The sequence below is a fragment of the Hippopotamus amphibius genome, chromosome 6 (assembly GCF_030028045.1).
Source record: "Hippopotamus amphibius kiboko isolate mHipAmp2 chromosome 6, mHipAmp2.hap2, whole genome shotgun sequence".
Classification (NCBI taxonomy): Eukaryota; Metazoa; Chordata; class Mammalia; order Artiodactyla; family Hippopotamidae; genus Hippopotamus; species Hippopotamus amphibius.
The window spans coordinates 152,201,713-152,225,504 of NC_080191.1; positions in this window are offsets into that span (position 1 = coordinate 152,201,713).

Consider the following 23,792-nt stretch of genomic DNA (forward strand, 5'->3'; position numbering starts at 1 on the left):
TATGATGTAATTTGACTTTCTTGAATGAGGATAAAAAAGAACTAGAACTGGCATAATCATTGCTCTTTTCCTAAAAATAACTCTTTAAAATAAAATTTTAAATTAAAATTCAAGTTAACATTCTTTGTGGTGTTTTTAAAAATAAGAAATAAAATCAAAAGTAGCTACAAATCTTCTGTAGCTTCTCTTCCTTGAAGGGTAAAAAAACAAACAAAAAGAAAACACAGAAGAATTTATACCCTAACGTTATTTTATTTTGTGTTTGATGATAGACAAAAAGTCCTTGGCACACAAAATTGTCACTTCTGGGTCACTAGTTCAAATGCGAATCATACTCCCAACGTCAAATTGTGCAGCAGTTTGAGAGTCTTCGTTGTTCCTGATTTAGCCTGCTTTCTACAAAGCATCACAAGTTTTGTAGCAAGATAAAAACCTAGAAAGAAAGTAAAATAGAATCTAGAGAATTTCTTGTTTTAACTTAGCTGCCAGTTACGGGACCCCACAAATTGAAAATATTGTGACACTTTAAAATTTTACTAGCATCCTCAAATCACTCAGAAAGAAAATTTAACAAAATAAGAGCATTTTCCTAAGACTCACTTCATCATTCCCAAAAGATAAGGGTAAGCAGAAATGTAACAAAAGACAGCTCAGCCCTAGGATGCATAGAAAATGTGGGAGCAGGGTAACACTGAACAGTTGAGGCCAGGACCTCTACAAACCTTGAGTTTTAATTATAAACCCCAGTCTCAATGAAGCTCCCTCAGGAATCTAACAAACAAGGAAGGGAGAAAGATTAGATGTACCTGAAGCATCTACTACCTATCAGAGTGTTAGGCTTATTTGATATGCAAACTAAGATATCAGGTGTCCATTAATAACCACAGTATAAGAAACTGTCATCATTTTTTGTCATATGAGAATGCTGACATTTAGAGACTTTTAAAACTTGCCCAGGATGATACAGCCAGCAAGTTAACAGGACTCAGAACCACATGTTTAGGCTGAGGATTCAGCATAGGTAGGAAACTGTTCACTCCTGTTCATTCCAGGATTAAAGCATAGAGAAAATACTGAGAAAAGTAGCAAGCATTTTAGAATTTCCCACTTCAGCAAATGTTATGTTGATGTTAAGTGGATCTACTGGACTTCCAACAGATATTCTGGGGAAACACATGACTGAAAGTTTAGAGAATGAAGAATAGCAATATTCTGGGGTGGGGGGGGGTCTAACCATACCTTACCTCATTTGCTGTACGTTATTTACAAGCCTTGAGTTAGGATTGGCCCAGGTATTCAAGCAGTATATTGATTATGCCATTTTTTTCTTTCACTTTCAATGAAAAGCTTCTTAAACCTTGGAGAGATGGCTCAAATATGTTAGCCTTCAGTCTTTATATAATTTTGAGTGTAATGTCTACCATCTTAATAAACTGTTAGGATTACATCCTCTTCCCTAGATTCCACTTTCACTTTCTGCAGTGAATTTATATTACACTATTACATTGCTAAGTCATTCTAAGGGTTACCTACTTTTAACCTCAAAGTACTCTGGTAGCTAGTCTATTGCAGAACACTGAGTTGTACTACTAATTGGGAGTGAGCTTTTCAATTCTTTGGTTTGTTTCTCAATGTATTACCTTCTTTTTTAGAAACATAATTACATACACTTCTCTATCAGATTCTTAGTTGGCTCATTTTCTCATGCATCCTAATATTGTGATTCCTTGTATTTATTCAACTCTCCTCTAAGCATCATATAATTATGAAATAGAATTGCCAGCCTCTAATGTTATCAGCAAAATCCATTAGGTAATTTCTGTAGCCTGAATTGCCCCATCTCATTAAAGCAGACTACTATCTCCAATGATTCTTTTCCAGCTTAGATAATGTTATTAAAAATATAAGTAATTATACTCAAAATACTAATTTAAAAAACTGATTGTGCCTCCGATGTGCCAAACACTGAAACTCTCTATCAATGGGAATATCAACTCAGTTTGATAAAATTTAACACATTTATTGGATTCCAGATATATGTCAATGCACTATTCCAGGTTCTGGGGATGCAAGGATAGAGAGTACATAGTGCTCTTTCTTGGGGAACTCATAATGAAACAGGAAAAAAACACAAAAATTGACCCTGACACAATATGATAAGCACTATAAGAGAGGTAGAGGACATGTCATGGGCACACAAAACAGGAGTCAATCAAGTTGTCCTTGAGGGGATGCTGAGTGGTAGGTACCTTTATAGAGAGCATAGAGATGGTTATTATATGTGACTTCCAAGGATAAATGGTTACTCTCTATATTACGACCTAGTTGCCCTAACTTATTCTTCAACTCAGGGAGGCATCAGTGGGCACTAATTGAGCCAAGAGCTATTGTACAGTCATCGGAAAACCCTGGTTTTACCATGGTTTTTACTTTTCTAATTTTTTATATTTTATTTTTTTAATGTGACACCTCCTGAGGTAAAATTTTTATTTTTTATTTTTAAGTTTTTATTGAAATATAGTTGATTTACAATGTGTGCTAATTTCAGGTATATAGCAAAGTGATTAAGTTATACATACATACATATATTCTTTTTTAAATTCTTTTCTATTATAGGTATTACAATATATTGGGTATAGTTCCCTGTGCTATATTGTAGTTCCTTGTTGGTTATCTATTTTATATATAGTAATGTGTATATTTTAATCCCAAACTCCTAATTTATCCCTCCCTCCCACTTTCCCCTTTGGTAGCCATAAGTTTGTTTTCTATGTCTGTGAGTCTGTTTTGTAAATATGTTCATCTATATCATTTTTTTATATTCCACAAATAAGCAATATCATATGATATTTATCTTTGACGTCACAGGTCCATTCATCCTGCTGTAAATGGCATTATTTCATTTTTTATGGCTTAATAATATTCCATTGTGTATGTATACCACATCTTCTTGATCCATTAATTTGTTGATGGACACAAGTTGCTTCCATGTCTTGGCTATTGTAAATAGTGCTGCAATGAACAATGGGGTATATGTAAACTTCTGAATTAGATTTTTCTCTGGATATATGCCCAGGAGTGGAATTGCTGGTCTACATGGTAACTCTATTTTTAGTTTTTTAAGGAACCTCCATACTGTTGTCCATAGTAGCTGCACCAATTCACATTCCCACTAACAGAGTAGGGGGGTTCCTTTTTCTCCACACCCTTTCCAGAGTTTATTATTTGTATACTTTTTGATGATGGTCATTCTGACAGGTGTGAAGTGATACCTCATTGTAGTTTTGACTTGCATTTCTTGAATAATCAGCGATATTGAGCATCTTTTCATGTGCCTGTTGGCCATTTTATGTCTTCTTTGGAGAAATGTCTATTTAGATCTTCTGCCCATTTTTTGATTGGGTTGTTTGTTTGTTTGTTTGGTTGAGCTATCTGTATATATATTTTGGAAATTAATCCCTTGTCCATTGTATCATTTGCAAATATTTTCTCCCATTCTGTAAGTTGCTTTTTTGTTTTGTTTATGGTTTCCTTTGATTTAATTAGGTCCCATTTGCTTATTTTTGCTTGTATTTAAGGCTCCCTGACTTCAGACTATAGTACAAAGGTACAGTCATCAAAACAGTATGGCACTGGCACCAAAGTAGACATATAGATCAATGGAACAAGACAGAAGCCCAGAAATAAACCCACACACTTATGGTCAATTAATTTGTGGCAAAGGAGGCAAGAATACAAAATGGAGACAAGACAGTCTCTTTAACAAGTAGTGCTGGGAAAGCTGGACAGCTATCTGTAAAAGAATGAAATTAGAATATTCTCTAATAAACTCAAAATGGATTAAAGACCTAAATGTAAGACTGGATACTATAAAATTCCTAGAGGAAAACATAGGCAGCATACTCTTTGACATAAATCACAGAAATATTTTTTTGGCTCCATCTCTTTGAATTACCACTTTTTTTTTAAAAGCATGGCTTCTGGTCTAGTTTCTAACTACCACCTGCTTCTCCCCCATTCTTACTTTGTGGGAGGTGAAATGTATGCTCTCCTAGCAACAGTGGATGATTCACTCCAGCAACACATTACTTGTAAGTTCTGGTGCACTTTCTCAGCCTTGTCTGCACAACTACAATTACCTTAGGAATATACACCCAGGCTGGAAATTTTTTCAAACTCTTTAGTTGATTCCAATGTGCAGCCAGGATTGAGAACCATTGTGCCAGAAAACTCAGAATATGTGGTAGGGTGGGCATTAGAGGTTGTTATAGACTTGCTGATGTTACTAGTAAATGGGTGGGGTGCTTGAGCTTCTAATTCCTGTGGGTCAGTTGGGGTACTGATAATTCCAATTTGAGCTGGTAAGAACACATGGTGATACACTTTATACTGCCACTTTATGGATGAGCAGTGGTGTACTGGTAAGCTTTTAACAACCGGATCTCTAGGGGAAGTTTTTTTCATTTATAGATTTGATCATATCCATGATGCAAATGATCTTACCATGGTTATTTTTAGATATAAAACTGATCATTAAATGCAAAGTTAGAAAGAGGCACATAGGAAGTAGCACGTCACTATGTAATATTTCTAACACACAGATATAATTATTACTTCAAGAGCACAGGAATTACCAAAATGTATTTTTAAAAAGTAATGAGTTTTGATTATTTACTTTCTTTTTAATATAACTCATTTAATTGTAAATTTCTATTTAATTTTGAATAATGACTGTTTAATAACTGATTCATATAAATCTTAAAAATGTACAGCAGGCCATTATGACATTCTATAGACAGGTTTCAGTACACCAGGTATAAACCAACTTACTATGATCGGGACTGATATTCAAAATACTTAACATCTAGTCCTGCATGGGCACCAACCAATCAGAATAGGTATGAGCCAGTATGCCATAGCTACGCCTATAAGGCTTTAAGTGTCTATAGACAGATCCTATTCATTCTTTACCTTTGTATCCCTTAAGGTGTAATGGGTGATCCCAAGTAGTTTGGAAAGACTAAATGGCTGAATGAATGAATAAATGATTGAATAAAATTATATATTAGAGAGAGTGACTCCATAGTAATCTCTATTACTAATGACATGTTTTGAGAAACCCCTTATTTCCTTTTTTAAAAATAGTTTGTGATTGGCTGAGGATTTTCATAGAGGAAAAGTAAACAGCATTTCATCTATTCCTTTCCCTTAATGATCTTCTTTTCTAAAGCTTGAGGCTTTACATTGAAATAGACGCCTACGCAATCTTCCATGTGCCAGCGAATTTAAGTCCCTGCTACTCAGACATGCCTGGCCACATTATACACCATCTGAGTTATTTATTTCATCTTAGTACTCACTTTTCTTGACTTTTCCCTTTGCCTCACGTACCACTGGTTACTTGGGAATCATCTATTTCTCTTTCAAGGACAAGGACACCTTTTTCTAATCTTCTCTACACCTGTCAAGAGATTGGTTACCTTCTCTCCTGTGCTTCTATTATGATTGCTACATAATGCTAACATAATATCTAACACTTTCTATGACTTAATTGTCTATGCATCTGCTTTTTTGACATTTCCTTTCCTATCCTTGGGGAGAATGTGAGCCTCTAGGAGGCAACATTGTCTTTGACATCTCCTTGCTGCCCCCTCTTCTATATCCCTTGAGACTTTCTACTGGATATTTCACATTTGCAAACCCCTTTAACTCCCTTCTAGAAATTAGGCTCTTTGAAAGCAGAACAAGTGTGTCCTCTATCACTGTACCTATATAATAAAGATGTGGTGGACTTTGGAGCCATAATGCTTGGATTAGAATTCAGACTCTGTCATTAACTATATATATGATTTAAAACTAATTACTTCTGCTTCAGTTTCCATATCTAAAAAAATGGCCTTAAAAACATACTGATCTCACAGATCATTAAGAGAACAGAATGAGTCAGTTCATAAAAAATATGCTTAGAACAATGCCTGGAACACAGTGAGCTCACAATAAATGTTAGCTATTATTATTCTTTAACATTTGATAGATAATTGCCAAATGAATGAAGAATAAAACATAATAATGAACCAATGAGTTAAATTCCTTAATGCCATACTTATCATACTACCCTATTTCCCAGCAAAGATAAATTATAATATATATTTACTATTTTAATATTATACGGTAATTAAAATTAATAATTTTCTTACTCAAAGAAAGTGTTGATTTTAAGAATATCTTTCTGTCTTATTCTTTCTGAACTTAACTTCAGGGATTTTTCAATCTTTTTATCCCATTAGCATCTTTCTAAACTAGAAAGTGCTTAAAAATTCATGCCGAAGGTGTCACCTTTTCTTCTGTCATACCACTTGCCTTCTGAGCTAGTTCTCATCCCACCCTGAGGTGGGAAGTCATTAGCTTTAATGTAGTCTGAGACCAAAAAAGACTTGTCATTTTCCTTTAGAGAGATAAACTGAAATGTAAAAGGTAATAAGAAGCAAAGTACAAGCTTTTAAATCTTGACCTAAGCAGAATTTTGATTTCTGAAAGTACAGGAAACAGATCATTTAGCCAGGACCTGGGAGAACAGAAGGTATGAAGTCCCAGAATACAACACCTTAGTCTAGGAGAGTAGAAGATATGTATTTATTTTTCCCTCTAAAAATATGCTTTAAATGGTTGAATTAGGATTAGCTAGGTGCTTACTTTGAGTTTATCATTACAGACATGTTAATTTATCTTTAAAGAAATTCTTTCTGAGCATTGTTACTATTATTAATCCATTTTTGTTCTGTTGCTTTCAAAAGTTTCCTAAGAAACTACTGATTTTTAGTTGCACAGATTTATTTTCTTAATTGGAGGTCTATTTTTTTTTCCTTTGAAGTTATACAGATACTTGTACTGATAAACTGGTAAAGATTGCCATTGGGAGAACATAGTTTGTCTATAACTCACCAGTAGAAAAAAAAAAGTTACTTTGAGAAATTCCATTAGATCCAAGTAATCAAGTTCCATTTTTGTAATTAATATTTCCTAAAATCAAAATCATTGCAATAAAAATGTGAAATGTAGCAAATTGCTGAAGACGAATGTGAATTATCTTCTCATATTAAAATAATATGTATTAGAAGTTAAGAATTCAGAAGTATTCATCCTTATTGCAACTGTATTGCTCTCCCACCTGTCCAACTAGTAAATCCAACAAGAGGAATAACTAAATATTGGGATAAATTGAGGAGTTTAGGTCATTTTTCAGGCATTAAACCAGAGACTGTCTTTCTAATCCCACATGTGAAAATTTTTTATATGTTATGACAGCTTCTAATTCCTTGAAATTCTTATTACTTAGGAAAATATTATTCAAAGATGTATTATTTCTTTAGGTCAAGATTGAACAAGAAATGATACAAGGGATTTTTCAGGTAATCAATAGAAAACACACCAGAGAAAGCATACACATTTGAAGTCTACATTCCTGTCATCAAATCTATTTTACAACTGAGTAAATAATTACCATTGTTAATAATTGTTGTATAAAAATTGTTATAGGAAAACAAAGAAAATAAAAGCAACCCTCGAAAAACTTTAGGAACTTTTTCCTTCCCTTCCCTTCCTCTCTTTCTTCCTCTTCCCTTTTCCTCTCCCTTCCTTCCTTCCTTCCTTCCTTCCTTCCTCCCTTCCTCCCTTCCTCCCTTCCTCCCTTCCTCCCTTCCTGTTTAACCTGAGTCGCTCTTAATTCCTTTTGCACTTTACTGTAGCCTAGATTAAAGATATGGAAAATTCTTACTTTTCCTAAAATCTTGAGAGGGGGAATAATAATGTAAATATTTTGATTTATTTTTTTGTACTTTATCTCTTATATTTTCACCTAGATGCTTTATTCTTGTCTTTCTTCCAAACAAATTTAGGCAAAGATACTGGCTCTGCACATGCTACAATACTGAGTACTTGTCAATGAAATTCAGCATCCCTAAGGGAGCCTACTTGTCTGACATTTCTTTCTTCTAGGACCTTACATCTATGTTTCTGACCTTTACATTATTTTATTTCACTTCTTCCACTTTGCCCTCAACAGTATCACAGTAAGGCAGTTAGCAGCAAGATTATTATTCACATTTAAAAGAGAGAAAATTGAGGCTGAAAGACTTGTCCAAGGTCACACAGGTAAGCCCTGAGAGACACTGGAAAATTGTAGCAAATATTTGCTGGAGAAAACTTGAACTCAGAGAACACTGCATCATGAAGAGGTAAATGTACTTTCTTTGAATGCGGAAAGCAATGAGACTTGTTAGAAAGCATGCAATTTTACAAATGAGCCAAAAATATGCTTTGCTCAAAGAGACACCTGGAATTAATTGCTACTCTGTCAAGAGATCAATGGGACACATGTCGGGGGATTGGAACATGTGGCAGAGTCACCGAGGCAGAAGACTTTTATGTTGGCAAGAGTAGGGCCTCCCAGTTAGATCTTTTAATTGCCTAAACATTAGGAGCAAGCTGTCACCTTGTTGATGAAATCTGTTACTTGGTGTCTGGTTATTTGGTGCTCCTACTTTCAGTGGACTTAACATAAATTAAAGGTTTAAAAATATGAGGAAGAAATCTAAACTCCTTAGATCAAAGCCTTCCTGTCGAAAAGTAAATTTAATCAGGAGTTATTCCTTCCTATTTGGTCTCCTTCCTTCCTTCCTTCATCCCTTTTTGCCTTCTTTCCTCTCTTCTTTCATTTTTCTGCCAATAGATAACTTTTGTAACTTACTTAACATATGTCTCGTGAATACTTAAAAAAGAGCAATTTTAGTTACTGTTATTAACAAGCTTCGAAAACCAAATTCTATGGTATATTATTAACATTCATGAGAAATAGAAAAATAAAGTTTAGATCCTTCCCTTGAGGAGGTTATAAGCTAGAGTGAGACCTAAGACATGGGTATGACCGACCATACCCCAATATGAAATGTGATAAGTTGTACTATAAAAAGGCACAAGCTAATTGTCATTGGAGTTCAGGAGAAAGAGACTGATTCCAGTTGGGAATAGCAAAGTGAGGCAAAGCTCAAAGAATTAATATCAGAGAATATGTCACCTCTCTCCTTTCTTCTCCCTGGTTTGATTACAATTTATGTCATACTGCACAGCTATTTTGGGTGAGTTCCTTAAAGCAATATAGCAGTTTTAGACCAAATGAGTCATCTTAGATATTAACTCAGCTTCCATTCTGCCTCATTCTGTCATGTGGAAGCTTTTCTTCAATTGAATTAAATGCTTTAACCTCAAAAATCTGCCTCACATCTTCTTATCCATTCCTCCGTCAATGGACATTTAGGTTGCTTCCATGTCCTGGCTATTGTAAATAGTGCTGCAATGAACATTGTGGTACCTGTACATTTTTGAATTATGGTTTTCTCCAGAAATATGCCCAGGAGTGGGACTGCTAGATCACATAGTAGCTCTATTTTTAGTTTTTTAAGGAACCTCCATACTGCTCTCCATAGTTGCTCTACCAATTTATATTCCCACCAACAGTGTAAGAGGGTTCCCTTTTCTCCACACCCTCTCCAGCATTTATCATTCAGAGATTTTTTTGATGATGTCCATTCTGACTTGTGTGAGGTGATACCTCACTGTAGTTTTTGATTTGCATTTTTTGGATAATTAGTGTATTATGCATACAATGGAATATTACTCAGCCATAAAAAAAGAATAAAATAATGACATTTGCAGCAACATGGATGGACCTAGAGATTGTCATACTAAGTGAAGTAAGTCAGACAGAGAAGACAAATATCATATGATATCACTTATACATGAAATCTAAAAAAGTGGTACAAATGAACCTTTTTACAAAACAGAAATAGGGTCACAGATGTAGAAAACAAACTTATGGTTACCGAGAGGGAAAGTGGGAGGGGGAGGGATAAAATTGGAAGATTGGGATTGACATATACACACTACTATATAAAAAATAGATAACTAGAGCTTCCTCCACAAGAGGGCAGACAGCAGTATCAAGCAGTATCAGTAGTATTTTGTCTTGTGGAACTGAAAACCACAGCCACAGAAAGATAGAGAAAATGAAAAAGCAGAGGACTTTATACCAGATGAAGGGACAGGATAAAAACCCAGAAAAACAACTAAATGAAGAGGAGATAGGCACCCTTCCAGAAAAAGAATTCAGAATAATGATGGTGAAGATGATCCAGGACTTTGAAAAAAGCCTGGATGCAAAGATGGAAAGTTTACCAAAGACCCAGAAGAATTAAAGAGCAAACAAACAGAGATATGCAACACAATAACGGAAATGAAAAATACACTAGAAGGAACCAATAGCAGATTAACTGAGGCAGAGGGGCAAATAAGTGACCTGGAAGACAGAATGGTGACAATAAATGGATGTGGAAAAGAATAAGGAAAAAAGAATGAAAAGAACTGAAGATAGCCTAAAATACCTCTGGGACAATGTTAAACACACCAACATTCGTATTATAGGGGTCCCAGAAGGAGACGAAAGAGAGAAAGGATCCGAGAAAATATTGGAAGAGATTATTGTTGGAAACTTCCCTAACATGGGAAAGGAAATAGCTACCCAAGTCCAGGAAGCACAGAGAGTCCCAGGCAGGATAAATCCAAGGAGAAACATGCCAAGACATATAGTAGTCAAGCTGACAAAAATTAAAGACAGAGAAATGTTATTAAAAGCAACAAGGGAAAACGACAAATAACATACAAGGGAACTCCCATAAAGTTAACAGCTGATTTCTCAGCAGAAACTCTGCAAGCCAGAAGGAAGTGGCATGATATATTTCAAGTGATGAAAGGGAAGAACCTACAACCAAGAATACTCTACCCAGCAAGGATCTCATTCAGATTTGATGGGGAAATCAAAAGCTTTACAGACAAGCAACAGCTAAGAGAATTCAGCACCACCAAACCAGCCCTACAGCAAATGCTAAAGGAACTTCTCTAAGCAGGAAACATAAGAGAAGAAAAGGACCTACAAAAACAAAAACAAAACAATTAAGAAAATGGTAATAGGAACATACACATCAATAATTACCTTGAATGTAAATGGACTAAATGCACCAACCAAAAGACACAGACTGGCTGAATGGATACAAAAACAAGACCCATATATATGCTTTCTAGGAGAGACCCACTTCAGACCTAGGGACACATACAGATGAAAAGTGAGGGGATGGAAAAAGATATTCCATGCAAATGAAAATCAAAAGAAAGCTGGAGTAGCAATAGTCATATCAGATAAAATAGACTTTAAAATAAAAAATGTTACAAGAGACAAGAAAGGACATTACATAAAGATCAAGGGATCCATCCAAGATGAAGAGATAACAATTATAAATATATATGCACCCAATATCGGAACACCTCAATCCATAAGGCAAATGCTAACAACTATGAAAGAGAAAATGCAAGGCAGAAATAGAGACACAGATATAGAGAACAAACACATGGACACCAAGTGGGGAAAGTGGGGAGGGTTGGGGGGGAATGAATTGGGAGATTGGGATACCAAATTGTACACTCTAAATATATGCTGTGTATTGTCTGTTAACTGTATTTCAATAAAAGTACTTAAAAAAATAGGTAACTAATAAGGACCTACTTGTATAACACAGGGGACTCTACTCAACACTCTGTAATGACTTATATGGGAGAGGAATCTAAAAAAGAGTGGACTATGTAAATGTATAACTGATTCACTTTGCTGTACAGCAGAAGCTAACACAACATTGTAAATCAACTATTCCTCAGTAAAAAATTAATTAAAAAATCTGCCTTAGTTCAATCACCTCAGAACCTTAATGGTATGCTTCTTCATAGATCATGTTAGATTTCTCTTTCCTGTGCCCTCCCTACATGAAATACAACATTAAAATTAATTATGCCAGTCAATAGCAACCACATTTGATGTGTGATTGTTGGGCAGGAATGTTGGTAAGCATGGTTAGAAAAAGAAACACGTTAATTAGTGTACTATGGCAAAGACGAAACTACTATAATCATTGTCAGAGCTGTCTCATTACATACCACCAGAAGGCAGCGACTACAAGATTCCTTTGAAGCTGAGAGATGTAGCGATCCTGGCTGTACTTATGCCAGTTGGAGTGACAAGCATACGCTGTAAAGAATGAGAGACCATGATGGCTATTTTGATGGTGCTTGATTGTCATATCTTCAGTTGCTATCACAATACAATTGTAAAAAATAATTTAGCCTTATTTGATGATAAATTTGAATTTCATATTAACATTTTGTGGAAGGAAATAGTATATCAGTTAATTTCATGATTACTTGAGTAGAAATATGTGAAGGACTAGCTAATTCACATATTTCAATACAAGTTGAAGCCACCAGTCCTCAAAAATATCTTGATGATTGGAAAAAAATTCACTCTAAAGAATTCCTGAAAGTGTATTTTATAAATCTATGTTTATGTGTCAACCATTGGTAAATATATGCCACATACAATTTGTAGACACCTACTTCCATTATCTAATTTCTGTTTATTCTTAGTTTTGTTGGTTAGGGTTTTTAAACTCCCTTGGCCTTTTTTTCTTTTTTTATCATCTATGAATGAATATAACATTTCTTTATCCATCCATTCATTCCTTCAGTAAATATTCATTGAGAACCAGTATGTATCAGGCAATGTTCTAGGCACTTGGCAATATGACAGTGAATAATATATAAAAGATCTTTGCCCCCATAAACTGTTTGCTATTTTATATTCAGATAACATATATATGCATAAAATGGATGAGCCAATAGCAATAAGTGTTATGAATGAAACAAAGCAGAGTGTTGTTAGAAATTGTCTCAGATAAGTCACACATTTGATGGCATCATGGAGAAAGGACTCAGTATAGAGTTAATATGGAGTTGGGACCTATGATGTAAGAAGAAATCTTGTTCTATGAAGAGCTGGAGAGAACTGCTGGAGAGTGTTCAAGTTAAAGACAGTAGCAAGTGTCAAATTTTGAAGGCAGAAATGAGTTTGGTTACTCAATGGACTTTCCCCACAACAGAAAGTCTGAAGAATGGCTGAAATACAGTGAGGGAGAAAATAAGAAGAAAGCATGTCATGCAGAGACTGGTATGGCAGGAGAAGAAGTTTGGCTTTTTCTTCTTGCAGTGGGAAGCCACCAAAGTGAGACCAGGTACTTTACATCTTTAAAGGATCCTGCTAGCTTTTGTGTACAGCCAACCAGTAACAAGTATGCAATTAGAAGGAACAGACTTGTTAGGAAGTCTGTTATGGTCATACAGATCAGAGGTGATCAATTCTAATGATGACAGAAGTAGAGAGAAGGGGGTGAATTGAGATATAAATTTTGCCACTAGGCAAATAAGGCTTGCTATTGGATAGGATGTGTGGGATCATGAGTAATAGGAAGGAATCATGATGACTCTTAGGTTCTTGCCTGGACAGGTAGGTAGACAGAAGTATAATTTGCTGAGGTTGGCAAAGGCTAGGGTAGAATTAGGTTACAGACTCAGAAATGAAGTGTTCCATATCAGATGTATTGTTTTTGATATATGGATTACATACTGAAGTGGCAATTTCAAGTAGGCAGTTGAATACATGCATAAGAAATAAGAATGGAATTGGTCTGTATTTGGTAGTAAATATCTGTTAAATATGAAGTTAAGTATTCATATCACTAATACAGTCTTCTTTCTGTATCTGTGTGGAATTGGTTCTAGGTCCTTCATGGATACCAAAATCCTGGGATGCTCAAGTTCCTTACATAAAATGGTGCAATAATGTTGGCCTTTCATAACCATGGATTCTGAATCTGAGGATTCCACTAGTTCAGTCTGAGGTTAGTTGAATCTGTGGCTGTGGTCCCCGCAGATAAGGAGGGCTGACTAAACTCACAAATTCATCAGGATAATACCACAATGCCATTTCATGGATTAGTAAAATGAGGCTCATAGAGATTTGCTGCTTGCCAGTAACTGACAATTAAAATTAAACCCCAGTAATTCAAAGTTCATGTTTTTGGAATCCTATGCTCCATACCATTGAGAATCTTGAAAGGACAACCTGCACAAGAAAGTTAAATAAGGTTTCAAGATAGTACATGATTAATTACATTAGGAATGAGGTAATACACTAGGAATGAGCCAGCGTTTACAGCTAGGCAGACATAGATTTGATAACAGGTTTGCTGTGTAATAGCTTCATGACACCAGGCAAATCATATACTCTTTCTGAATCTGAGATGTTTTCTTTTTATTTGTAAAGTAATATGTACTTAGCAAACTTGTTTTGAGGAGATGAAAAAATAAGTGTGAGCACCTGGCAAAAATCAATAAATATTAGTTTACTTCCCTTATTCTGCAGTCAAGAGTGTTAGTGTTAATTAAATCCTCTAGTTTTCTGTGTGCATTGGGTAGGGACAATTAAGTTCAATAATGTTTAAAATAATGTTATTTTTACTAAATGGGTTGTGGAGATTCAATAGCCAGCTTTGCATAGAGTGAAAAGTGGAATTTTGGGTGAAGAATTGTGTTTTATTCTATTTGAATAATGACCCTTTTTAAAAGACAAACCTGGTATCCATTTTCTCTTTTGAAATGAGTTAGGGGAGATACGTTTTCAAAGTGAAATTATCTGAAGGCTTTTAGCTTCATTTAAATTATCTTCCTAGTCATTTTTAACATTCATTAACCTAAAATGTCCTTTAAGGAATATAATTCAAATATATATTTGCTCTTCAAATAAATGGATTGTTTATAATAATGATTAAAATTAAATATAAAATTATTTAAATTAATATTTAATAGATTTAAAATCAATAATTAATTTTAGTATCAGATATTAAAATATCATATATACTTTTTGACTGAATGTATGTATATATTACATTTTGCGTGAAGATACTAGGTCTGTTTAGATTAACACCATATTATTAAGTGAAAGTACACACGGGAAGGGTAATAGGGTAAAGGGTGCTGTTTTAGTTTATTAATTCGTCATTAATTAATCAGCTTTGTTTTTGTTTTATTTTTTGATAATAGTTACCTCCTAGTAGCAAACATACTGAAGTGCAATTATAAAATTTTTAAATTACATCTTATATATAGTTGGATTATCTTAAGGAACTGAGACCTACACTAGTTTTACAGTTACATGCTGAAGAGGCTGGGAGAAGAGTCATTAAATAAGGCGTGAATATGATGCTATATAATAGAGATACAAATATGAAGAAACCATGCCCTAGAAACTAATTCTCAACCTGATGATGTGCCATAAGTGGAAAGTTTTCACACATTTTCTCTTTGGAATGTAGTAGGCCATTCTGTGAAGGCATTTCCCTCGTGGTAAGGATACCAAAGAAACGCAGTGCCCATTGGAGAAGTGAGCACCATTCCCACAAGTTTAAAACATTGCCCAGCTACTCAGAGGAGGAGTGTGGAGAGGGAGAGTATTGTTGCAAGAAGGAGGCCTGTTGGTAATTGGGTGGAGACAGGATCTAGAGTTATTGACATGGCTGGGGGATGGGGAGGCAGCACACAACCTGCCATGGTAAATTATATGTGGCTTATCTTTGCTTTTCCTTTCCTACCTAAATCACAACTATAAAATCCAATTTTGATGCCACAGAAGAAGAAAGAAACTGCACCATATTTCAAATTTTATTTAGTCTTTCCCCATGTACCACAAAAGTTCACATTTTATCCCCTTTCTGAGAGTTACACATATATTTTGTTTTATTTTGTTTCTTTTTCTTCTGAGATTCTGTTATAAAATGTGCTTTCGTGCATTTGTAGACATGTTAGGCAGAGGAGGCAGTTACTGTGTATTATAAATTAGAGAGGCGGGTGGAACTTGTACCCTCCCCATTCTGCCTCCATCTAGTTTTGAGCTGGGAAATAGGAGAAACAAAAATTGAATCTCACATCTACTGTTGGTAGTAGTTGAAGGCAGGAGAAAGGAAGTGTGAAACATTAATAAACAAAAACCTCCCATTAAATAGATCTGGATGACCAGAAGGGGAGCTTTCATGCCTTGCAATAGACATGGCAGATCCCAACAGGAAGAAGAAAGGTTCCTCTTCTTTCCTGGCAAGAACTCAGCCAATGAAAAGCCACTAACTCTGTTTACTATACCCTCCCAACTTCCTTTGCAACTCCATAAAAGTGTTTTCCCTCCCTTGATGTGCAGGGATTTGCACATAGTTTGCCATGGTTGCATATACTCAATTGTAATTCTCAGCTGATGCTGAATAAACCTATCTTTGCTGGAGGACTATCTGGCAATCTATTTGTGTAAGGTCAGCAGACGCATAGTTTGAGTAGATGACCGGCAGGGAGAAAGAAGGCCCTACTTTTCATGCTGGGGCTCTGCTTCTTTCATGAGGTCGCAGTGTAAGTTGATAACCAGAATCACAATAGTTCTGAAGCATTAGCAACCCCATTCATCTGAACCACTCTATTTTTCAAGAAACACGATATACATCTTTTTTATAGGTTGTGATATTATTTAGAATTATATGTGTACATATGTAAGTATTTGTATATAAATGTATATTATAGCTTAATATTATAAGTAATATAATAGTCTAAATAATGTTACTATATAACACATACCATTTATATACACATTATGCATATATATGTTATATATATCACTAAGAAAAATAAAGCAAGTCATTGAAAAATTAGGTCTTTTATTTTACATTTTTGAATCATTATTATTATCAAAGCCCATTAGCACACGCAAATTAATTAGTAGAATTTACAACTGGAGGGCATTTGCAAAACTCCCAAATTCCTTCAGCCTTTAGAGTTTCTTACTAGGTTTATACTCTCTTGGGTAAACTATTAGGTCCTCAGCAGATGATCAGTTAATACTTCGGTGGCTCATTTGATTGAGATGTGTAGAGAGAAAAAAAAAGTAAAAAAATTATTTTCTCTATCTTTTTGGAAGAGAGGAGGAATCAGAGAGGCTTTTGTCACCTGAACCTAAAAAACATTCTAGCAGATCTATAAAACTATATATTGGTTTTATATTTGGTTATTTGACCATTTATCCAGATCTAATCTTCAAAAACAGTTTTGTGTTAACTCCAAGAAAACAGCTTTTGATAATAAAACTCACTTGGCAAATTACTTACAACAGGTGTGTACATTCTTTATCTTTCCATTTTAATTATTTAGCCATTTCTGGCATGGTTGACTGTTCCTTTGGGAGAATTTAACAATATTGCTTTCCACCTGCAAAGGCATATTCCTCTGTCACTCATTCACTTATTTCTGAGTTAGCACAAATTAAAAGTGTATTTTGCAAGATAAAACTCAATTATGGAAATTCCTGATCTGCTACCAAGTAAATATGAAGCAAATATACAAGAAAACTGTTTAAGAATATTAGTGATGACGTAAATATATCTAAAATCTTGGAGAGAATAGGATGTTTTTATTAGAACTAAAAATGATTTGAAATGTTTTCATCTTAATTGAATTAGTTACTTAATTATTTAAATAATACATAGAGCCCGAATTTAATTCCTTTGAATAAGTGCTTATGAAATCTGTTTGTCTATGTAACTTGTTCAGTCTCTCTAATGTATTTTAGCATATATTATGCTATTACCCATTATTGTCTTTTTATTCAACTCTCTTATTTCTGGCTAGGAAGTTGTCTGGATACTGAAAAGTCATTTGCATTTTTTTCCTTAGATTCCTTTCCAAATGTTAAGAATTCCCCAAAGTTTAAATGATTTTTTTCTTGGCTTGTGGATATTCTGCTTAAGAATATCAGAATATTCTCATCAAATATACAGAGAAATCCTGCCACTTTTCTTCTTTCCTCAACTCTTACTTCCAGAGTCTCACAGCAGGATGCAATAGCATATTCAGTACACTCAATCTGCATTCTTGCCTGCATATACTGGGTTGGCCAAAAAGCTTTTATTGGGTTTTTGTAATATGGGAAAACCCGAACAAATTTGTTGGCTAGCCCAATACTACCTTGAGGTAGAGACTTCATAAAATTCATAAAGTGTCTGGAATATGCAACAATGCCATGGAAACTTGTGTGTGTAAGTGGAGGGGGTGGTAGTAATAAGAGTGAGTGGGTCTTTGGCGCACAGATTCCTGAAGAGAAGCAAAGTAGGTGAGGAGGAGGAGGAGAAAATAAAAAGACAAGTTTTCAAATTCCAGTAGCATTTCAGTCGACTGCAACCTTCGCTTCATTCATTTCTCAAATAAAGAAACAAGGGAAGTGTATTTGTCCCCTCCAAGAGAAAGGGCTCCTGCGAGCTTTCATCTGCCCTCACCAAAAGAAGCCCTTTAAAGCTCAGTTACAACAGAAAAAAGTGAAATCCATGTAAATCAATTTTATCTAAAATTTAAGGCTCTAGAGGAATACTGTAAAGAGCATAGGATTTTTTCCTAAGAAAAGTGATTAGGGAACTAAATTATACTATTTGTTTGAAGAACTAGGACCTTTATTTAATATTTTTGCCCTAAGTTACCTCATGTGTAAAATGGGGATAGTAATAGTATTACTTCATAGTATTTTAATACATCAGATATATGTAAAAAGATACAGGTATACTCATTAAATCTTGACTCCTTTTATCTCCAGTTGCATGCTCTAATGCAAATTAGGCTCTTCCCTGAAAATATCATAGACCATAATGTCTTCTCAAGTGAATGCCAGCTCTCTTTCTGCCCAGTTGGCAGAGAGAGTAACTCTGCTGCTTGCTCACAAGCAAAATTTCCTGATCAATAATCCTTGCAGTCTTCTCCAAATCTCTTCATTTCAATTCTCATGGTCATTACTACTAGTGCCTTCTTCGGGTAAATTACATTTTAAATACCAAGGTCTTCAAATTTGACTCAAATCTTTCATCTGCTATCACCTAGATAATAGTAATAATATCAATAATTCTAACACTTAATTTGCACAGTGTTTTCGCATTTATAAAGCATTTTGACATGTACTACATTAAATCCTCAAAAAACTCTTGTTGTGAAGGCAGATATTAATATGTCCTTTAAGGGCTAAAGAAATAAGTGGACTTTGGAACGCTCTCCAAGTGGCAAAACCAGAATTCAATTCAGGTGTTTCTAATCTCAGAATTCTTTTGCTATATTATATTGCCTTTCTGCAACAAAAATTTCCACGTTGATGTCTGTTCACCGATTTGATCTCACAGATATTAAACATACTGACTTTCTAGTGAGACCTCAAAATTGTTTTTCTCTCTATGCTTTATAGGCACCACATTTTTCCCATTAGCATTTTAAAAAACTGTATAAAGTAGTTTTACTATTGGAGTGCACACCATTTAAGGTACATTCTAGAAATTTGGGGGGCTATGGGGAGCTGAAAATCTACTTTTCAGATACTAATCTGCTTCCTTTAAGATGGCAGGACCCTGTCTGCTGAGAATCATAGTTTTTTACTTCATATTATGCAACCTGACATTGAATCACTGCTGAGATCCTTACCCTTGTCTATTTTCTCTCTCCAAATTCCTCCATCAAATATCTAATTTTGCTTTTCCTGAGACCTTCAATCACAGTTATCCTCCCCACAGCATACATGTGATACAAACACACTTTAATAAGAAACTCCCTTCCTTGCCACACAGATTTTTCTCGGATTCCTGGGCCCGGTTTTCTGTACTTTGACCCATTCTAGCGTTATTCATTGTGTTCCTTGGTTTTTTGTGTCTCCCATCCTCAATCCCCTTCTGCAACGAAATTGCTTTTTTAAGATTAAAATTTTCTAATCAAATAAAAAATATTTCCAATATATTCATCTTTCCTGAACTTCTGGTATATGACCTCTTTTCAAAAATTTCTTTTTTTATACTTCAATACAAAAAATTAAACTAATTAAAAAAATAAAATACACGTTAAAAAAATTCTTTAAGATCGCATTTTTTGTTTTGTTATTGTTTTCACAATTCTCCATATCCTTTCCTACATTTAATTTATTCTTCTTCCTCTTCCTTCAAAATGTGAGTGCAGGCCAGCCCACTCTGTTTTACAATAGGCTATATGTGGAATGAACTACAGATCATCTTCACTTAGATGGCCCACCAGCAATTAACTCTCAATATGTCCAAAATGGATCATGTCTTATTCAAAACTGAACACCCTCATTTTTATTGCACAAAGTGCTTCTGTGTCCTATAATGAAGAGGAAAATTAGAAACTTGCACTCAGCTAAAAATAACTCCATGCTCTTTCTGCTTTTGTAAAATATACTTCCTGAACCGAAAAAGAAAAACAGGATGACCTAGCAATCAAATGTAACCATAAGATGTTTTGCTAAATATGGAATGTTCTGCACCTGCTCTTGTAAATGTCTGTGTGGAAACTTCTGTACCCTGTAAACCAAGTAACCAATCTACCAATGCTAACTGTAACCATGTGCACTGACCCCTATAAAAGTAAAGCTCACCCTGAGCTTGGGGCCCAGAACTTTGGAGCGTTAGCTCATCTGGGGCGGCCGGCTTAATAAACCTGAGTTCTCCAACCCTCCAAGTGTGGTGCTTGGTTTCTGGAGGACCGATTTCTGCAACAATAATACTTTTTTTTTTTTTTTTTTTTTTTTTGCCAATAGCAGCTTTATTCTTCTGGAATTCTAAATAAGAAAAGAGCTGGTTTTGATGCTTTTCTCTCCTTTATGCCCTTCGGTTGCAAGTCCTACCATTACATCTAATGCCTCCCTAAGCTGCAGTTAAAGAGGGTGCCATAGCTTTGGACTGAAGGGCTTCAACAGCTGCACATCCTTAGGCCCCTGTGCTGCTGGGAGAAGCTCTGCTTGAGCAAAACTGTGAAAGAACTGGAAAGAACCTGGAAGTTATACACCATGAAAAAGGAAAACCTTATTTCTTCAGATCCAAGTAGTTCTTTTGCATGTCTTCTCCACTCTCTGGGACCTTATCAAACCACACCTAGAGTTTTAGTGTTTTTAATTGAAAATAAATAATGAATGCAGAATAATAATAATTATTTTATGAGGTATTTTAACATGTACTATTAAAATTTGAACACTGTACCATAAGAAAGTAGTATTACTACTGTAATCTAGATTTCATACACAAGACAGTTGAAACTTAGAGTGCTTTAAGTAAACTTCTCATAATAACTTAAACTAAAAATCTCATATTCGAAATGTTGCCCTGTGTCTACTTTGTCACACTGGCTCCTACCTTGTGTATCTGAATTTGTACAATACACATTCTAAAATGGAGAAACCAGTCACGTATTCAGATTTTTATAAAAAGTACTTCAGAGACACAGACACTGAATTATGCACAAAATATATCACTTTAAGAAAGGAACAAAATTCTAAAAAGTGGGAATTATCTCAGAAAATCCATATATTATTGTGATATGATGCTGCTCACTTGTTTCCTTTTAGAAAATTCTTAGTTTTTATAAGTTTTCGTATTTAACACTGTATACAATATAGCTATACTGTAACTCTTTGAAGGGACCGTCATGTGTATTTTGATTCCCTGGGATACCAGGATCGCTGTTGAGCTGATGATACACTTGAGGCTAAAAACAATGCAGAATGGCTTTTCTAGGAAGCGAACCATAAATTTCAAAGGATAAATGTCACCACATCCCATATCGACCTTCTGTGTTTCATTGCTAACCTGTTCTAAAACAAGAGGCCAGTTAAGCCAGGAGTACTGAAAAAAAGTGTAAATATATGTGTACTTAATAAAATTATATACTAAACTTTATATTTAATTCTCCAAAATATTTGTAGTCAAGGTATCACATGCCCATGTATTTCTCTGTTAATGAGCTGTTATGTAAATCTTATCTCATTTTGATAGTTTTTATAAGTTAAAAGAAAAAAGATAAATCTAAGCAGATTCTAACTTGTTACTTAACAGGCCGAACTCTCACTGTATATTCAGTCTATAATTCTCCTAGGAACAGACAGATGAAGCAGGGCCATCGGTCAACCTGCAAAAGAGCCACACCAGACAGACAGGCAGCACTTGCTCTAGTCACTGATTGAGCCATTTATAAGGGATTCATGCATGTGAAAAAAACATACTCTGACTTAGCAGCTTGGGTTATGTATTTAGAGGATCATACTAAGAAGACTCTAACGCACAGAAGATATACTGTCTGTTAACAATATTTCACACCATAATATAGCAAAATAACAGTTAACAAAGAGATAAGGGATATCCAGTGGCTTTCAACAAAGAGCAGAACCTTCATGGAAAACCAATGGTGAGAACAAACAAACCAAATGCCTACTCTCCTTTTACATTGCCCAGGTGTGAAATGCTTTAAGAGGATTCCTTGCTAAAATGTGAGGCTCTACCAACAATGAGTAGCCACACAGAAGCAAAAGGCAAAAATGGATCCTAGTGAGGAATATAATTCTAAAATCCTGAACGTTTTCTGTCTTATTTATAAACTCAGCCTTAAGCATAGTAAATAAAAAATTTCCCATCAAACATATTGATTTGAGATTGCAGGGAAAAAAGTGAAAAGATTTATTTGTAATACACTCTTTCCTATTAAAAGGAAAAAATGAATTTTATTATTTTCAGAGCCACTCAATGAAACAGAAGTATTATTATTGGCATTGTTGGAAAGGATGAAATAAGAGACAGCTTTATTCATTGACTTATTCCCAGAGATTCAGGAAGCTATAAACAGAGCATAGAGACCTTCTATGTTTACTATAAAGCTTATATCTAAAGAAATAGTAAATAAAACTTTCCAATGGTTTTATTTTATTCAACATTTCAGAATGGAATTCTGTTAGCTTTAAAGCAAAATTCTCATTTAAAGAATGCAAGAAATGGGAACAACTTTAGAAATCATCAAATCTAATCCTTAATTTTAAAGAGTTTGACCCAGAAATTTTGCCTAAGATAAATTAGACACTAAGACACAGAAATTTAAGTTTACATATCCAAGGACATACAGATAAAAGAATGTGTGATGGTAATACAAATCTATGGATACCAATGCAGAGTTCTTGCCACTCTTATCATTATGTCCTTCATACCACAACAATGAGAAAGAGAAAAACAACCTTCGACATCTGGGAGCTGGCCTGGCACTCACAGCTAGACATTGGTTTTCTTCTGTTGAACATACATACTATCACAGAACATCAACAGCAGACAAGGCTACCCTGATGCTGATAAATTAGGACAAAAACAAAATCATTTCATAGTCATGGCCGATAATTATAATAATGATATAGTCACTATCTATGCCACACAAATGACCAAACATCCCAATCCTGGATAATATGAGTGACTGCTGCTTCTTACCAATTATAGCTCTAGCCTCAATTTACTTCTCCTACCTTATAGATGATATTTATTAGATACTCAATCATAGAATTATCCCCACTTCCAAATTCAATCTAGAGTAAAGCCCTTCTTCCTTGAGTCTTCTGCAAAGTCATCTAGCATAACTTCATATCCTATGAGTCCTTTCAAACAGCCTCTTACCAAGACACTTTCCCATTGGGTGTTCTCTCCCTACTTTTCAGGAGCAATAAAATAAATTTTCACAACTGTAAGTGTATTCCCAGTGGTCTCTGGCTGGAGGGCAATGACAGTATAAAAGAAACTATTTATTCAAAACACAAAAAGATGATCTATGTTGGAATTCATAAGGGTGGTCCAATCATTGGATTAAAATTGCACATTAAAAAAAATTTCCTTATACAACATCATCAATACTCATATCTGAGTAAAGTTTTCTTACATTCAATTAAACCTAGCAAAGATTACCTGCAAACACTCCCATATCTCTCC